We start from the raw sequence: 20,855 nt of genomic DNA on the forward strand, positions 1-20,855 counted from the left end.
GCTCGGCTTAGACTCGGTTACAAGTATCTCTGGGAATTCTCATTATCTGCTGATGTAGACCTGACCAAATGTAAACTGTGTCAACAAAATTATTCGCACACCCTCCGTCACTATGTGATGGAGTGCGAAAAGATACATGAATTTAGAGACAATTCTATAACCAATGTTCCAGCGATGTGTCAATATTTCATTCAAAATGATCTGCTACCAGAAATTTTAGCCAAATATCCCCAGTTTGCTAACTGTAGATAACAACTAAGTGATTGTAACCTATCCACCGCTGCCCACTGGATGGGGGACGGTGTGCAGGACAAACATATAAATTTTGATACTAGCTCTCCACATATGTCAGTTGCTTAATTTAGAACCTGTACTTGAGGTCGATCTCGAACCCATTGTTGATGTGATGACTTATATTGAATTTTGTAACTAGCTCATCAAGATTGTAACTTGCTTAGCTAAATGAATTGTGGGGTTCAGTCCCTGAGCCCATTATGTGCCTCTGTAACCCTTTCCACAACCGCCCACAAGATGGGTATGGGGTGCATAATGGGGTGGGGTGTCTTGGCCAAACGTGCCACATCAAAACCACAAGTTGACATTGAATGTGAATTAACAATGAGACAAGTAAGATTTATACTAATACATTTATACTAACTCTGTTGAGCGTTGACCATTTATACATCAAATCTGTTGATGTGAGCACTTTAGTTTAGTCTGCCGTTTAAAGAAAAAAAGAGCATATCAATGGTATATCACAGAAAAACGAATTTATCATAAACTCATGTATTTGTCTTATCATATTGAACTGCATTCATATTTTTAATATATAACAATATGAATATACAAATTTCTGTAAATCCCCTACCTTGTTGGAATCTGTGGAAATGAATGAGCAAATGTGCTGGCTGAAGGCGCTGAAGGAAACCACATTGGTTTCATTTTGGATACAAATGTCCATGGAAATTCAAAATGGAAACTAATTATATAGTTGAACCTGCAGAGACGAGTTTAAGAATCTGTGTTGAGAGTGATGGACACAGCCTTCACAATTATACTTCAGAGAATGTAAACATCTAAGAGTCATTAGAAATATGTGTAGAATAATAAACCCTACATTGTTTGAGTTAGGGAAAACACCATTTGTGATATATAGATACTATAGCTGTTCCTAAAGATTCACCCTTTTTTGCACCAGCAAGATAACATATAAGATTTTAAGAGTTGACGAATGTTAATATTCTTGTTTGATAAACTGTGAACTTGAGACATAGTTAATAAGAACATATTAACACAACAAAATGTTTTCAGAATCCTTAACACCACTTTCCAACAACTTATATAATTTATATAAATTATTTTAGAGAATAATACATAAATTATATATTTAAACATGATATAGTGTTTAGTGGAATGTATAAGGAGTCAAATTGTGTTAAAAAGAGCAATTTTTAGAAAATTTGGAAAAATACTTTTTTCTGTTCAAATTATAACTAAATGGATTATAAAGGTTTCACTCAGCCAATATATATCATTCACAATTTATTAATGAATTTTACAAAAAAACACCATAAATTTTATATTTAAACATGTAAAAACTATTTGTTTTACATTTGGAAGAAAATAATTGTAGAAAAACAATTTATAATTAAACCTTTGTGTTTGGATTTTTTGAGTAAAAGTTTCTCAAAGGCTTTCCTGCACCATTCTCAATGCAAATCATTCCCACACCTATGGCAAGAGATAGGCGAACGTTGTGTAGATGATTTGTGTTTGCTGGGGTGTCGGTGACTGGAACAGAGTGGCCGGCACAACGCGCCACAAACTCCTTGTACAGCGAGCTCCTGCAGAAGGTCATCGCCACTCACGTAGGGGAAAGCTTTTCCAGCCCTATCAAATCCTGGACATCCGCTTGAAGCACATCGACGACAGCAACTTCCACAATCGCCCAGTCCACATCCCCTGAGAAGTCAAGGCACGCCGTGTCCACCCGCCGTACGCGGGACACACCACCAACCACCATACCACCAGCCGGGCCCTCCGGCCAGCGGGCGCACCACACCACAATCCACACCCGCCTCCACTCAGCACCAGGCGACAACTGGCAGGTCAAACGAGCACGTCCTGGCCCTCTGGCGGCCAGTGAGCGAATCCCAGGTAGTGTGGGAATATCAATTGTTAATTTGTGCATCAGAACATTGTTAAGTGTTAAGTGCTAAGTCCTACACTGGACTTAGCACTCCACCCTGGGATGTACCCAACTCAAATGGTGCACAAAGTTTATTTTTGTCCCCCTTGAAAAGGACTGAGGCGGTTCTTTTACTCAGGTAAGCCCTGAGCTATATCAACAGTCTTCCCTTAACTCCAAAAGAGGCTAGCTGTTCTAGGATTATTTCTCTGTTTGCTGTATCAAAAGCAGTTTGGAGATCAATAAATGCCGCCAGAGAGTTTGGTCCCTCTCTGATAAAATACTCAGCAAAGCAAGTTTGTGTGCTTCTTCCAGGAAGGAAACTATACAGGTTAGGGGCAAGGTGGGGCTTGATTTGAAACATTAGTCTGTCGAGAATAATTCTCTCAAGAACTTTACACATGCACGATGTCATTGAAATGGGTCTAAATTGTTATGAATTAGGCTTGGGTATGGGTATTATGAGTCCCTGTGTCCAACGGTCAGGTAAAACACCCTGCCTTAGACTTAGATTAAATAATTCTAGCAAAGGGCTATTTGGCAGCTCAGCCAGTACTCTCATGGTTTTGTATGTGATGCCATCCTCTCCAGGAGAGGTAGCCTTACCTTTCTTGAGTGCATTTTTAATTTCAAAGGGGGTTATTCCATAGTGATCATCAGGCCCTATTTCACTACAGGCAATTTCAATATTGAAGTTACAATTTATTTTGGTACTAGCCAGATAGTTTTGCACATCTAGGGGCAGGCTGCTTATACTAGCAGTGCTTGCATATTGCTGAAGCAGCATGTCGGCATAGTCTACAGGTGAATGGTGATCAAGTTGACGACTGCTAGGACGAGAAATCTTTTTAATTTTATTCCACATTTAGGATAAATATGTTGCATGATTGATGACTTGCAGAAACTGTTCCCAGTGCTGGTTATACACCTGTAGAACAGATCCACAAGGGCCGTGACGAGGATTCGAACCTGCGTCCGGGAGCATCCCAGACACTGCCTTCATTTGTTCATTTGATGCATCACGTTAGTGTGATCTGTGTGTGTGTATACACCTGTTCCTTTAGCTCTCTAAACTCTCGGCTGGCTTTAAGAAATATGTTGAGGGTGTCAGCTGTTTTATGTGTTTTATACTGCTCAGCTAGGAATAGAACTCTGTCATGCAGGGGCTTAAGGCGTGAGTCAGTGAACCACCTCTGTCCCTTCCTCACTGGTTTGGGTCTTGTGGATTTTACAACATTGTCATAAAAAGCGGTTACTTCAGTGACCAGGTCCTCATATAATACATTGACGGTAGTAAAGCAGTAAGTGTTATACCATTCAGAAATGCGGAATTTGAAGAGCATGTGTAAATTTTCAGGGATATTAATTATTTCTTTTTCAAAGCTTAGGGGTTTGACATTATTGATAGTGTATGAACTGAATATGGCAAAGTGATCACTAACTAATTCATGTGTGAGGGAATCTAGATTCCCTCAGCTAGTTTTCCTAGTTTCTAGATTAGGCTAGTCGCTCTAGAAACTGAAGCTTTCAAACTAACATATACTTGTGGGGTGTTGAATGAAAGCTTATGTTAAGGACTGTCGGTTGGGACTGGTTAGAAGTCTGTGATTGCTCTGTAGAGAGAATTACAGAAATTTTCCTGTTTCTGTGAAACAGGATGATCGAGGTGAGAGTGAAGTTTTTTTTTTTTTTTTATTTTGATAAAAGAAATATACAAAGTATAGCACAATATATACATGACATGAACCTAAGAACAGAACATAACAACAAAAACATAATCATAAACAGGCATAGAAGAGAACATTGCATAATAAGACCCCAGAAACTCCAGGGACACAAGTCCGAATACACATAAACATAGTAACGGACACACAACAAACGGACGCATACGGACATGGAAAGACACAACTAACATATAAAGAATAAACCAGACACACATATAAATACACAATGCACACAATTACAGAAATAACACAAAGCATAAGCACATCGCACACAAATCATATAAGTAACATAAAAACAAACCATGGCCAAGGCCCAGGCACTACTATATGACAACCCCAAGAAAGAATCCGGGGCGAACAATGAAACACAGAGATACATGTACCCTAAACAAACACACTTCCAGGAAGAACAGCAATCAAACCAACAAAAAGAGTAACAAACAGCCGCATGCAACTCACTCAAGGTACAAGCAACGGCCCACGCAGGAGCCATCATAGAAGCAAACCCACACTCACACTCACCCCCACACACCAAACCGAACACACAACCACAGGAGCAACCACACACACACCCAGCACAACTCCCCCGAGGAGGCCCACCGGAGGGCCGGGGATCTAGGATAAAAACAGAAGACCACTCACCCAAAAGCAACCCCACGCACATACCCACCCGTGAACTAACCACGGAACTCGCTCGGAAACGCATGCTGCACCCACCACCACGTGAACCGCAAACGACCCCTCAAAAACCCCAAAAGCCTAGCAACCCCATAACCCTCCCTCCGACCCACCCACACACAATACACAAAGTCAGCAACAAGAAGACAAAGCGTATTACGAACACGGCGCGACCTCCGCGGAAAGGACAAAAACAAAAATCTCAAAAGGTCACCCCGACACCCAGGTCCACAAACTCCAACCAACACGTCCCGAAACCAATCAAGCAAACCCCGCAACCGCCCGCAAAAATAAAAGACATGCAACTGCGTCTCAGGGAGCCCACAGTGCACACACGCATCAGAGGCACGCAAACCCAGCATGCACAACCGTGCATTAGTCGCCAACGACAAATGCAATAGCCGAAACAACAATTCCCGCTGTTGCGGAGCCAGAAACCGAGCCCCCAGCGCCGCCCACACATCCCCCCAATCCCAACACGGGAACAAACCCTCCACCCGCGGTGGAACACGACGAAACAAAACCCGATACACCGCCTTGACCGACAAGGACAGGAACCCCAGACAACGGCATACCTCCCGAAGAATTGCCACCGCCCAAGATTAAACCGGGGGGGGGGTACAGACCGCCGCCTCCCGACAAACACCAAAATCCACCAAATAGCTAAACCTAACAGAGCAATAATAAACACACAAACCATTGAGCCCCCCACCCAACTCAAATCCCTGACACAACGAGACCCAAAAGAGCGCCCGAGCCCTCGTGAACACATCAGGAATGCCCACCCCACCCTCCCGCACAGCCAAAACCAACGTCGACCGGCGAATTGGGTGGTAACGACCACACCACACATAACGATAAACCTGGCACTCCAACCCGAAAGCCAGCTTACGATCCAGGGGGAAAACCCGAGCCACGAACCAGACCCGGGACAAAACTTTGCAATTCACAAGCAACGCCCGCTGATAAAGCGTCAACGGGCGCACAGCCAGCAACCCAATCGCAACACCGACACTCCGGGAAACCATATCCCAATTGCAAGCCAAGGACCTCTCATAGGAAGCGAACCAGGTAAGCCCCAAAACCCGCATAGAAGTGACAACCGGAAACCATGACCCCACCCACACAAGGCGAGAGGACCACCCACCAAGACCCATAAGACCGGACTTCGCACGATTCACCTGCGCCCCAGTGGCCAACTCGAACCTCTCAACCACAACCTGGACCGCCCCAACCGACCCCTCCGAGGCCAGGAACAGGACGGTATCATCTGCATAACCGCAGATAGGCAACCGAAGACCCGACGGCAAACGGGGGGGGGGGACGATCAACGGGCATCCCTTGATCGCCCGAAAAAACGGCTCCTGAAAGACGATATACAGGAGCATCGAAAGCGGACAACCCTGCCGCACCGAGCGACGCACAGGGAAAGAATCACTCAAAAACCCATTTACACAGACCCGACTACAACATTGAGCGTACAACATACGCACCCAACGAACAAACAAGGGCGGAAATCCCAGCCTCCCCAACACGCGAAACACAAAATCGAGCGACACACGGTCGAAAGCCTTCGACCAATCCAGACAAAGCATCGCTGCCGACAAGCGAGCGTCGGACACGTACAAGAGCACATCTCGAAACAATGCATTGCAATGCAACAAGGAACGACCCGGAACACCACAAAACTGCTCCACAGAGACAACAGACGCAACAACACTGCGACACCGACCAGCCAAGACCTTAGACAGGATCTTGTAGTCGACATTCAACAAAGTAATGGGCCGCCAGTTTGAGAATAACCGTAGATCGCCCGACTTCGGGAGAAGCCGCACAATCCCAACGCACTGAGACATAGGCAGAACGCACTCCCGAAGACAAGACTGGACCACCTCCAGCAGAACATCCCCCAACACATCCCAAAAGGCGACATAGAACTCAATAGGAAGACCATCCGAACCCGGCACCTTCCCGGAACGAAACGACCGCACCACCACAAGCAGCTCCGCCAAGGAGACCTCTTTCACCAGACCAGCACACTCCGCAACAGACAACCCAGGAAGGCACCGACCCAAGAAATCCTCCGCAAGTGCGGCGTCCCCAGCCACCTCTGCATACAGCGCAGCCAACTCCTGCCGAACATAGTGCAACACCCCACCAGTGTCCGAAACAACCGTCCCATCTGGCCGTTGCAAGGCCGTAAAAAGAACAGAGTCCCGCGCGGCCCGTACCTTACTTAAAAGAAATGGAGAAATCCGTTCCCCGTCGACCCTCTCACTTACACGAGCCCTCACACGCACACCCTCCGCCCACTCACTCCGCAACCCGCATAGACGCGCCTTGCAGTCCACAATCTTATCAAAACAATCAACACCAGCATCGTACCGTACATACAACCTCGACAGCTGCGCCTGCAACAACCGCAGCAACCCAAAGCGCCCAGCAGCCTCGCGCTTAGCAACCACGCGAAAAAACAAACGACACTGCTCTTTACACCACTCCCACCACTCCAAGACAGAGAGAAACTCACAACGCCGGGCTCGAATCCCGACCCACCAACACCGAAACTGACGACAAACACGCGGAGAACGCAACAACCCACAGTTTAGCTTCCACCACCACGCACCGACCCGCACCTGACTGGGTACCCCAACCCGGACCACCACCAAACTGTGGTCGGAGAATGCAACCGGGACAGTGCGAAAATCATACACCGTACATTCCCCACCATTGACATACACCCTATCGATGCGCGAACGCACCCCACGTGCAGCAAAAGTAAACGACAACCCTCCACCAAAGAGCACGGCAGCGTCCCGGAAACCACATGAACGCACCACCTCCAGCAGCGCACCCGAGACATTCTGCGGACGGGCGCTACAACAATCCCGCGCACTCGTCACACAATTGAAGTCCCCTCCAAAAATCATGCCCCGCGTATCATGGCGCAAGAAAGGAAGAAGCCCCACCCGAAAAATCTCCTCCCTCTCCCGACGAAGCGCTGCACCCGAGGGGGCGTACACCGTCAAAAACGGAATCACGACCCCCAAAAACTCCACCCGCACAAAATACACCCGCCCATCCTCGTCCAACTCCGTGTGAAGCACGGAGAAGGAGGCCTGACGAGAGAATAACATAAGGGTCCCCCCGAAAGGCGTCCTCGGCGAGTTGAGCACCACATGATAATGCACGCTTAGACACTGCAACACAGACACATCATGCACATTATGCTCCTGTATGAGAGCCACATCCACACGTTGCTCCTGCAAAACATCCAACAGGCCCAACTGGACCCCAAGAGCATTCAAACCCCGAACATTCAAGGACGCACAAACTACAGAGGGCGCCATCGGAACAACCTCAGGACACCCCCAACCCGTCGCGACACACAGGCCGCACTTCATCCCGGACCCCAGGGCGATCACAATGAACACCGTCAGTCGCCGTACCCAGCCCCACGGACGAGCCCTCTGCCGGATCCGCAGAGCCCCCACCAACCGGAACAAGGGCCGAAGACCTCCGACAGGTACTCTTAGACAACACGACCACCAGGTCCCGGTCACCGCGATGAGCCACCCACCCAGAGGTGCCACCATCAGGAGGCGCAGCTGCCGTCACTGGAGGCACCACAGAAGAAACCTCCTCGATGTCCTCGCCCGCAACCTCCATCGCAACACCGCCCTTCGCCCACAACCGACGAGGCGATGTATCCTGAGCCGAACGACGGCGCTTCACATGAGGCTGCTGATCGTCGGTACAACGACCCCCAGCAAGGGGTGCTCCAGAAGAACCCGACGCGGGCGGGCCCAAAGCCGAAGCAGCACGGGCACACACAGCAGCAACCTCCACAGCATGGGGCCACAGCTTACCACCACGCCCGGAGACCGGAGCAGAAGGAGCAGGTCCAGAAAGCGGGAGAGCACACTCCAGCTCACAGGGGGCATCCACCACGGACGCCGAGGCAATCGCAGCTGACGAACCACTGGATAAGGCGACCTTCGTAGACGACGAGGGAGTCGACGCAGAGTCAGAGGGCAGGGAGGAGGACACACACCCCACCACCCCAGCATCCCCGGGCAGCAGACAATCTTCAGCAGGGGAAGCAGGCACCACACCAACAGCAGCAGCCGAGGACCGCACAGAAGCCTCCGGCCGTGGATGCACCTCCGCCACCACCGAACGAGGAACCCCCGAGGTAGGAGCTCCCGTTCCCACAGAGCACACTGGGGAAGCAGACATACTATGTCCCGACCAAACAGGGACCGAGGGAGCACTCGCTGAACCCGCCGCAGGAACCACCCCAGGCACCTCGCCCGGGCGAGAAAGCGATGAGGAAGCCCCCCGCGTCTCCAAAGGGGGGAAGTCACCCTCCAAGAAAACGGAGGGAGCCTCAGCCCGAGGAGCATCACAGCTCGCTGCCACATGGCCCTCAGCACCACACCGGAAACAAGTACGAGTCTGTCCCTGATAGAATACTCTGAGCGAGAGCCCACGATACAGAAGACGAGATGGTACCGGTGACGTAATCTTCATACCGAGCGTACGAATGCCCGTACGCAGCCCGCTCAGCCGACCTGTACGCAGATGGTTGAAACGATGAAACTGCACACTGCACCTCTCCATATTTTCCAAACACAACCCGCAGCTCATCCTCAGAGAACGTCACCGGTACACCATGCACACTCACGTACTGCACGGCCCCCCAGGGATCCGAAACGGCCACAGACACAGCCGTGTCGGTGACTGGAACAGAGTGGCCGGCCCAACGCGCCACAAACTCCTTGTACAGCGAGCTCCTGCAGAAGGTCATCGCCACTCGCGTAGGGGAAAGCTTTTCCAGCCCTATCAAATCCTGGACATCCGCTTGAAGCACATCGACGACAGCAACTTCCACAATCGCCCAGTCCACATCCCCTGAGAAGTCAAGGCACGCCGTGTCCACCCGCCGTACGCGGGACACACCACCAACCACCATACCACCAGCCGGGCCCTCCGGCCAGCGGGCGCACCACACCACAATCCACACCCGCCTCCACTCAGCACCAGGCGACAACTGGCAGGTCAAACGAGCACGTCCTGGCCCTCTGGCGGCCAGTGAGCGAATCCCAGGTAGTGTGGGAATATCAATTGTTAATTTGTGCATCAGAACATTGCTAAGTGTTAAGTGCTAAGTCCTACACTGGACTTAGCACTCCACCCTGGGATGTACCCAACTCAAATGGTGCACAAAGTTTATTTTTTTCCCCCTTGAAAAGGACTGAGGCGGTTCTTTTACTCAGGTAAGCCCTGAGCTATATCAACAGTCTTCCCTTAACTCCAAAAGAGGCTAGCTGTTCTAGGATTATTTCTCTGTTTGCTGTATCAAAAGCAGTTTGGAGATCAATAAATGCCGCCAGAGAGTTTGGTCCCTCTCTGATAAAATACTCAGCAAAGCAAGTTTGTGTGCTTCTTCCAGGAAGGAAACTATACAGGTTAGGGGCAAGGTGGGGCTTGATTTGAAACATTAGTCTGTCGAGAATAATTCTCTCAAGAACTTTACACATGCACGATGTCATTGAAATGGGTCTAAATTGTTATGAATTAGGCTTGGGTATGGGTATTATGAGTCCCTGTGTCCAGCGGTCAGGTAAAACACCCTGCCTTAGACTTTGATTAAATAATTCTAGCAAAAGGCTATTTGGCAGCTCAGCCAGTACTCTCATGGTTTTGTATGTGATGCCATCCTCTCCAGGAGAGGTAGCCTTACCTTTCTTGAGTGCATTTTTAATTTCAAAGGGGGGTTATTCCATAGTGATCATCAGGCCCTATTTCACTACAGGCAATTTCAATATTGAAGTTACAATTTATTTTGGTACTAGCCAGATAGTTTTGCACATCAAGGGGCAGGCTGCTTATACTAGCAGTGCTTGCATATTGCTGAAGCAGCATGTCGGCATAGTCTACAGGTGAATGGTGATCAAGTTGACGACTGCTCGGACGAGAAATCTTTTTAATTTTATTCCACATTTGGGATGAATATGTTGCATGATTGATGACTTGCAGAAACTGTTCCCAGTGCTGGTTATACACCTGTTGAACAGATCCACAAGGGCCGTGACGAGGATTCGAACCTGCGTCCGGGAGCATCCCAGACACTGCCTTAATTTGTTCATTTGATGCATCACGTTAGTGTGATCTGTGTGTGTGTATACACCTGTTCCTTTAGCTCTCTAAACTCTCGGCTGGCTTTAAGAAATATGTTGAGGGTGTCAGCTGTTTTATGTGTTTTATACTGCTCAGCTAGGAATAGAACTGTCATGCAGGGGCTTAAGGCGTGAGACAGTGAACCACCTCTGTCCCTTCCTCACTGGTTTGGGTCTTGTGGATTTTACAACATTGTCATAAAAAGCGGTTACTTCAGTGACCAAGTCCTCATATAATGCGTTGACGGTAGTAAAGCAGTAAGTGTTATACCATTCAGAAATGCGGAATTTGAAGAGCATGTGTAAATTTTCAGGGATATTAATTATTTCTTTTTCAAAGCTTAGGGATTTGACATTATTGATAGTGTATGAACTGAATATGGCAAAGTGATCACTAACTAATTCATGTGTGAGGGAATCTAGATTCCCTCAGCTAGTTTTCCTAGTTTCTAGATTAGGCTAGTCGCTCTAGAAACTGAAGCTTTCAAACTAACATATACTTGTGGGGTGTTGAATGAAAGCTTATGTTAAGGACTGTCGGTTGGGACTGGTTAGAAGTCTGTGATTGCTCTGTAGAGAGAATTACAGAAATTTTCCTGTTTCTGTGAAACAGGATGATCGAGGTGAGAGTGAAGTGGTATGTGAGGTACTTGACTAAAACCGTTAGAGGTGGGGGGGGGGAGTGTGGGGAGAACGTTGCCTCCCCCCCCCCCCCAAACATGTGAGACATCACACCATTGTCTTTAGGCCTCCCCCTCCTTGTGACGTCACGGGATGCTCGAGGGTGAGTGAGGCTGTGATTGGAGTAGGCATGTGTGTGCTCCAAGCCGAGTTTTGGAGCGAAGAGCTGTGATTGGTAGCGGCACGAGGGAGCAGTGCCGGGTTTGTGCTGATTGGTCAAGACAAAGTAGGGAGGAGGTATGGGCATTTTGAGTTTCCCTAGCCCGGGAAATAGGCAGTCTGAGCAGGGGAGCAGGTGGACGAGGATGTGTCTGGGTGGAGGGGGGGAGTTTCCCCCTCCACCCCCGTTAATCGCGGACGTTACCGGGTTGTCTAGCAGGGATGGCACTCCTGCCATCCAGAGTTGTTTCTAGGCCCAAATTTGCGTGAAATTGGGGCCGATGTGACGAACTAAGAGACAGTTGTAGTGTTAACCCATGAGGCAGATGGCAGAGCCTCATGGTGTATCAGATTGATCCCTCATCCCTCAGGTCTGAGCATCCTGTCTAGTGGCAATGGACAATTGGTGTTGGGCAGTGTAAGTGAGTGGGATATTACAGGCCCCTGTTGGATTTTTGTATTCCGCCAGGCTGCGTCAGTGTGGGGACGCCGCCGGCCATTGTCACCCCAGTGTAGAGCAAGGCAGGCTCTGGTTTGCTGGAGTTGTTGGTGATTCCTTAACCACGTGTGTATGCCCGGGGGCCACCCCCAGGCCACCCCAGGCCACCCCAGGCCGCCCCAGGCCACCCGCGCAGCCAAACCCCACCCCACCCCACGCACCAGCTCAGCCGGGTGGGGAGCTATGACGTCATGCGCTACCCGTGGCCACCCCCAGGCCACCCAGCCGCTTGGCCCGGCCATTCGGCTCGACCCGGCTCGGCCCGTGCGCCGACTACCCACCCGCCAGCCCGCGCGCCGGCTACCACCGGCCCCCCCTCTCAGCTCGGGAGGGGCGCTTTGGGCTACGCGGTGGCCACATGCCTTGGCCACCTCCTTGGGCCACTTGGCCACTTTCCCGGGACAGCCTAGGGCCACATCTTGTCGACGCATGAGGAGCAAGCTAAATGTTGACAGCTAGTGTGGTAGTGACCTGGGAAATGAGTAAAAAAAATAAGGAGAGAAAGACGTGAGCACTATTATCATTGTGTACAGTGTGATGAGTACCGGTGGAAATTCCCGGTAAGAGTTGTCTCAGAGCCTCGCCAGGCTAGAGAAGCAGCTGAGAGACAGTTGTTTGTAGCACGTCCAGGTGACTGGTAGGGCGGTACCTGGAGATAGATGTTATACACGGGACCACACTGTAGTATCATAATGTATATATGTGTAGGCTGATTCGAGTATGTAACCGGTCAGTGTAGAGATTTACCATATAAGTGATCCAGCCTGTCAATTCTATATAATCGTTCAGACTGGATTAATGCCATAGAGTACCATATATAAATTATAATCATTAGAGGTAGGCAGGCCAGGTTGCAGGGATGTCAGTGGGGGCCCTGAGGTCTGTGTAGTTAGTTATATTTACCTGATGATATAATTTTCATTGATTATGTGAATGCCATTTCTATGTGTTCATTTGCATGCTTTATGTACTGTGTTGTGTGGTGAGTCAGTAGATGTGATTGCTGACTGATTGCCTAATAATGTCATTAGCATGTGGGGTATGCTGATGGCATCATTATGTTGCAGGTTTGTGCAGTATTGTTATCAGTTTATACGATATTATTGCCCCAGGAACTGTGTTGAGGGTTTAAGGGACCTCTAGGATTATTCAGGGGAATTCACAGTGCTTAATGAGAGCAGACAATTGATGGGTTAATTGCCTTGCTGAGGTAAGTGTGTGCTCACAGTAGTCCTTTGCAACGGGTGCAAAATAAGGGGGGGGGGGCAGTAATATTGATATACTCTTGTGTGTTGCACAACCGTGTGTCATTATTGTGTGGGCACAGTAATTAGCGAGTTGCAGTAACTGCAACCATATGTGGGCAGTGCATTTGTGTTGTTGCATGCCATTGTAGTGTGGCCTATTTAACACTGGGGTTACTTTGTTTCTTTAAGTTGTGTTGAGGACTTAAGGATTCAGTGAGTTAATTAAGTAAGGGGTAATTAACTGGATAAGGGGTGCACACTTATTGTGGAGTGAGTTAGGGCTGTTATGAGAGAGAACAGCGTTGAGCTTGAGTGAGATACGTCTCAGGAGCAATTAATTGTCCGTGTGACAACTAATTGACCACTCTAGCTAATTATGTAATTAGCCTTCTCGTCATGAAATCACGTAGTGGGAGAGGATCTGTCAGTATTTGTGTTAATGTAATTTGCTCGAGACTAATTACCTTTCTGGGTTATAGCAATTAGTGGCTCAGGTTAATTACTGGAGTAATTAACATTGGAGAGCTCCGATGACCCGGTAAAGCGAGGTCATGGAGCTAGCATAAATCGTTGTATTAATCATATCTTGTCTGAGGACAGTGGATTAGTGGCACATCTTGTTAATTAGGGTAATTAACTCCTTTCCCGTGAATTCACAGTGTTTGATGAGACCTGCTTAGGCAGTGCGGAGTGAGACGTATTTATGGATGATTAATTATCGGTCCTGGTGACAGTTAATTAATTGCTCAGAATTAATTAGGGAATTAATTAGGGTAATTAACACTCACTGGTAATTTTTTGACACAGACTGTGGAGAAGCTACCAAGTTAGGGTAGGCTTAGTTAACGTAACTCAATGGGGATGTAATTAGTGGTCCGTTTGACCTTAATTAAGAATTACTCACTGAATACTTGCAAGGAGTCAAGTGTGATGTAATATAAGTTTGAGTTATTGTTAACATGAGAGACAAGTGTTAATGATTAACGTAGAGTATCATCATGATGTTGTCTAGTGTGAGACAATTGTTTGTGATTACCGTAGTTCTTTGTTGCTGACTGCTGCGATCAGTCAATTAACGTAATTAATCACTTAAGGCAATTTCTTTTGGTTGTCGTCTGGTGACGAGAGTAGAGTCATCTAGGGATTTGTGAAGCTGTGTCCCAGAATCCCGCCTTGCCTGTCTTTGTTACTGTTTACAACAGGGCAACTTCTTGTAGGGAGTTGCAAAGAGTGTTCACACTGGGTTGTGATAGGGGGGGGGGGTCACTGTTGGACTACCCTCCTAGTTACGTGGGTCTCTCCTGGGGGGCGGGAGGACCCCTAAGCTTGTGATTATAGTAGCTGTCAGGGAAACCGAGACACTATTGATTGCATGCTTGTGTCTTTGTCTTCAGTGGATATCCTTCATTTGTTCAGTTAGTTCATGTTGTCAGCCCGAAGTGTCAGCAAGATGGAGCCTGCTGTCACTTCTCGAGGGGCTGCTGAATAGCTGTGTTGCAAATGCCACTTGATGGACAATAACGTAACCATTCGCTGTGATGTAACTTAGTCTGTGATATTTTTCTTTGATTTGCAATATTGCGTCATCAGTGGGCACACCTGTGTTCAGGTTAGTTCAGTATGCAGCCTCACAGCAAGGGTTGCTATTTAGCTGTTTGTTATCGTGCCACTGGATGGACATTAACGTAACGTAAACTCGGTAATGTAGTAGTTAGTCTCTTGTTATTAATAAATTGTTATGTTATAGAAAACGGTCTTTGATGTCAACCCTTCAACCATATTATTCCACCATATTTCTGCATATTATTAAATGTTGATGTGATCTTGATAAGGCGGCTGTTCTTGGGAATTCGAATTCCAATTCATAGCGCCACATCAAATATAAATATTTGATTGTGAGAACCCGTCGGTTACCCTTTATTAGTTTTAACGTCCTGTTTAACTAGGAAGAGCCAGCGGCCTATTGTGGACAGGTTTTCACCTCTAGTGGTGGAGGCCTGGCGGTTTGCTCCCGCTTTTCCTTTTTCTATTGGACTCATGCTTAACTGCCGTGAGCAGCCTTTAAACTTGTAGTCCACCTCCTAAGGGAGGTAGGCGTAGAAAAAATCTCACATCATGAACAATTGATCCTCCGACAGCATTATCAATGAGACCTTGACCGATGACATAATCAAGCCTGCCACCCCTGAGGTGTGTGACGTTAGAGGAGTCAAAGTTGAACACGGACATGTTATTATCTCTTAAGTATTTTACAAAGACTCTGCCATTCCTGTTTGTTTTGGTGTCACCCAGGCTAGTTAGTGTGTCTAGCATTAAAATCACCCATTACAATGGTTTGAGAGCTGCTGGTAATTTTTGGGAGAGAGGCTTCCACCATTTGATCGCACCTTACATATACATTAACCAAGTTAATAAACCCGGTCGCTGTAGCAATCTGAAACTGCTGATAATATGAGTCGTCACTTTAGTGGTTTTTAACATGTTTACACACTACGTTACTTTTAACATACGTCAAGATACCGACATCATGTGAACCAACATTTGAGAAAGCTACATAACCTGGGAGTTTGGGTGGCGTTTTATTTTTTGTGTTTGCAGTGTATGGTTCCTGCAGGCACAGTGCATCAATGTTGTTGGCACCAGAGTACATCAGTAGATCAAACAGCCTCCTTCGCACGCTTCTCACATTCCACGTGAGAAATTTAAGAGTGAGTTGGTCGTGGGTAATGGTGTTCATAAACCTGACGAAGAGAAGTGTTTACAAGATTCACAAGTTGTAGACTATTGCATACAAATGACAATTGTTCACGGTCATCAATGTCAAAGAGTTCTTTCATCTGTTTCAAGGTCAGCTGGTTGCCTGTACTTTTGCTAACATCTACAATCATTTCATGTTCATCAGGATTCATAGAGACACAAGCGGTGTTGTTTGGAATGAGTTCTTGAACGCATTTGTAAATTATAGCTAAGACACACGGGTTTTCATATGTTTCACTTGCCACAGCGGCACTTACAGCACTGGAGGAGGGGTCAAGACTTGCTTGAGACGTGTCAACACTTACAGCACTGGAGGGGGGTGGAGGAGGGGTCAAGACTTGCTTGAGACGTGTCAACACTTACAGCACTGAAAGGGGGGTCAATACTTGCTTGAGACGTGTCAACACTTACATTGCTGGTAGGCATTTCACTAGAGACTTGGACGTTCACTTCACTCTTCGGGCTTGCGAGATGATGGCTTGAACACTGTCTCAGGTCGTCCATGTCGATCTTAGCATAAATGCTGCTGAGACCATTTTCAATCTTCGTGAGTGTTTCTTGAAGCTTATTGACGGTAATTTCTATTTTACTCATGCGAGCTGGAAGTTCTAACACCTCCCTCTGCAGGCTGGCATCAGGCTTCCCAGGTAGGCCAGGGAAGGTTGTCAAGCTGTTGGTGTCAGGAGCGGTGGTGGGGTCATCCCTTTAGGTGCAGTGGTGGGGCCACCCCGGGTCGGGGGGTTGACTAGGGTGGTGGAGGGTTGCCCCACTGTGCTGTACGGGGGAGGCCGATTGACACAGTCCTTGTGCCAGGCGGTCACTCCCTCCCGCAAGCACCTGGAACACTTGTGCTTGGTGGCTGAGGATGAGGTCTCATCAGTCCCAAGGGCGTGGTCTTTATTGGGGCATTCTTTATTGAGATGATTGCCTGCACAGAAGGCACAGGTGCCTGAAGATTGACAGTGCTTGGCTACGTGACCAAAGTGTTGACAGTTAAAACACAGACAGCTGAGGACACCCAGGGTGTTATGGGACAGGCTGGCCGGTAGGGGCCTAGGAATTTGTGATGACTGGGAGGCGGCGCCTCATTTTCCCAGACGATGACAATCCTGTTTAGTGACTTTCCCCCAGACTTGATGCGTCTTGCACTGTACACACCTGGTAATTCTTACGCATGGGAGATGTCAAGGTCATGAGGGTAGGATGTGACAAGGTACTCACTGTACCTCCTGGACCTCTCAGGAGAGTCTGCTTTACTGAATGTGATGCCACCCACTTGACCTTGGAGTAGGGCCGAGATGGTGACTTCATCGGACCTGGCTATATAGATGTAGGGCGAGGCGTGTCTAGGGATTATGAGGTCTATGGGGTCAGGAAAATGGCTAGGAATGTCACGTCTCATCCAGGCGTACCTCTGGTCACTGGTAACTTGAGATGGAAATGCCAGCCTGGCATATTTATTATGGGGAGCTAGGGTGGGTCGTGGTGCCCCCCCCCCCCCCCTGGTTGTGCGGGTGACATTGGTCGTCTTGACAGAGTTGTTACCTTCCCTTAACCTTCTCTCTTTACGTAAGGTCTTCCGGCTTTTGTGTACAGTAAAACTACCATCCGAGGCTGCTTCATCACTTTTGCTGGTGGCCTCATACGTGGGAACAGAGGTATGGAGTGCTTGGCCATGCTGTACGTCATGCGGGGTGGTGGCCGAAGTGGACGCAGATGCGTCTGAAGCATTTTGGGAAGGGTCGCTGTGGGTGACCCCAGAAGGCGGGAGGGAAGTGGCCATATTTGCCAGAGTCACAACATGAAGTGACAAGACACGTCAGCTTCTACCAGAGTGGGAGCACTTCAGGCTATGTCCTGGACCCAGAACAACAGCGGCTATTAATCATAGTGCAGAGACAAGATGAATAGTTCAGACACCATACAAGCAAACGCAGGTGTATACACGGTCAGCTGGCAACACTGCTGAGGGTACCGCACTGGTAGTGTGGCTCCAACTAGAGTGACAGGTGCAGAGAGTGCCACTCTGAAACCTACTTTATCCACACACACACACACACACACACTTAATAGTTCTCTACACTGTGTGTAACACTGCACTGGTACCACCAATCACTGAGGCATCTGTAAAACGGTATGCAGTGGTCCGTTCCTGCCACTGTAATCAGGCTGTACAGGGGAAATACAGCTTAGGGGAACGGGCCAATAGGCCCATTCCCCTAAGAACGGTACCCCGGGCGCTGGAACTTGGCTAAAGTTCCAGCGCCCGGGGTACCACCTCAGGCGTCTGACCAGGCGTGGGGTAAGGGGAAGCGGCCATGTCCCCATTGCCCAAGGCGCCACTTCAAAAACATAGGTGTTGTTTATCCAGATATCTGGTCAGATTGCACTGCTCACCACTTTGAAACCTAGGTGAAAGCTTTCAGTAGATAGATGGTATATATCACTACTAGGTTGTGAGATCCTTAAGGCCGTCTGTACCCGTTTAGCAGTAAATCCATGTGGAGGGGTAGGCCTAGACGTCTACCCCGCACCAGGGTAGCGACGACACTGTTGTTATTTAACTATATATCTACACACGATTAACTCTACGGCACATACTCATACATATTCATCTACTACTACTACTACTATTGATCACCTGGACACTTCACCTCTTCCTATACTTAAACTTTTACCCACAGCGACACACAACATGCTGCCCGTCGCGACACACAACCACCAAGCGACACCTGACACGTGCTGCCACGCGCGAGTCAGGTGCACCTGACACGTGTGTGCAATTGCACACCTGTTGCAGGGCTTGCATGCGGTCTATGTCTCAATTTACCCTACTACCACAGACCTCTAAGCAGCACATATTTGCGTTAGTGGCACAACTGTGAAAAAGAGGATAAATTGATATGAAAAAGACACTTAAGAAGAGGAAAATACTTAATTACAAATAAACATACATGAATAGTTGCATTCGTGAGGAGGATGGATTCGTTGCCGAAGGAGGTGGTGACGGAGACAGATGTGATGTTGTGAACATCGCCCAGGTCGATGAAGACCCAGTTACCGCTGGCGCTTGCTACACACGAGCAATCCGTGAAGTTAACTCGTTTACCTCCAGTCACCTGACATATACATAAATCTGACTTTATAGTAAACATTATTTTGAGTGTTACTTTAATAACCTTTCATTAATCTGTAACCCTCTTGACTATGCCTCACGTCATGTGACTTATAAAAAGTTTACCGTTTTGTAAAAAAAAATATCTAGGCATTATATCCTAGGCGGAGCTTCACTACAGATATTGAGCACTTGTTCAATAGCTGCCTCTGGTAACCTCTGGTAAGCTGAGGGGAAAAATTCCCCGCTTTCCTTATTTAGCATGAAGGCGTCATGGAGGAAAGTCATTCAAGAAACTCGTTCCCTGGTTTCAGACTCATATTGTTGTTGTGTTCTTGATAAAATATCGGAATTATTGGCCAATGATGATGCACATTCTGACATTAGAGATGAAGAGAATAAGTCCATCCCCAGTGGGCGCCATTGGTTGAAAGCGGCCAACGTTACATACTGTTTAGTATAACAGCGGTCGTTGTCAGCCATATGGTGCGCACTGGGTCTTGGATGGAATAGGAACAGAAGAAGAAAAGTATCAGCATATTATAACACAAGTAATGAAAGAGTCTAACGGAGGCTGTGAGGACTGTTAGGGTTATGGGCCAGAAGGAAACGAGGTTATTTCCCTGCTGGACACTGAGCTATGGAGAGGCTTCTCTTTATGTCATTGTGTCTTGAATGCAAAACCTTTCAACTTGTACAGTGGACGAATGGATACAGAAGAGAGGATTATAAAGGATTTGGTAAACAGGGTTTCTTCCTACATAATTTAACGCATCTTTAAAATCGAGGCTTCGGGTCGGGGAAATTTGCTATATATGGACGTGATGTAGCTTAACAATCTACAGGAACGCCAAACCCAGGCTAACTGGGTTTCTGGAAGGTGGCTGCTTCCTGGGTGAGTAATCTTCTTGCGGCGTTAGCAATGATGAATCAATTTGTATTTCTAAAGCAATAGCCTGATTCCCCCATCCATCTGTTTTAATTCACAGAAGGAGGTTAACTTGAGGTTATCTTGAGATAATTTCGATAATTAATAATGTCCCTGCGGCCCGTCCTCGACCAGGCCTCCACCCCCAGGAAGCAGCCCGTGACAGCTGACTAACTCCCAGGTACCTAGTTACTGCTAGGTAACTGCTAGGAAAGCTCTTAAGAAGAGATGCTAGATAACTTCGTGGATGTGACAAGTCAGACAAGTGTTGGAGAATCTTTTGATTTTGGATATAATGCTGAGTGATAGCGCTCTTCTTAATGATGTCATTAACTTCAATGCTCCTTGAGTGCCAGCACTCTGTGGTTTTTGGCAGAGCTGTCCATGCTGAATTTATCTGTTCACCTCTGCCTTGCTGCAAATACATTTATAACCTATGTGGATTGGGGCCACAAAGTGAGGAGCCACTGTAATTCAGAATGCCTGCAGTGTAAAACACACACCAGTTGCTGACAAAGGAGGGCGGGGGGAGGGCAAAAATAGATTGTCACCTTCATGAGGAGTTGTAACCGTGGGAAATTTTCCACCATGTTGAATAAAATTTAATTAATTTCAATTGAATTAAATACCCACCAAAAGATATGTTTCTGTTGTGTATAATTCTTAAATTAACGGTAAAATAGAAATGTTAGTATAA

This window comes from Procambarus clarkii, chromosome 71, assembly GCF_040958095.1.
Source record: "Procambarus clarkii isolate CNS0578487 chromosome 71, FALCON_Pclarkii_2.0, whole genome shotgun sequence".
Lineage (NCBI taxonomy): Eukaryota > Metazoa > Arthropoda > Malacostraca > Decapoda > Cambaridae > Procambarus > Procambarus clarkii.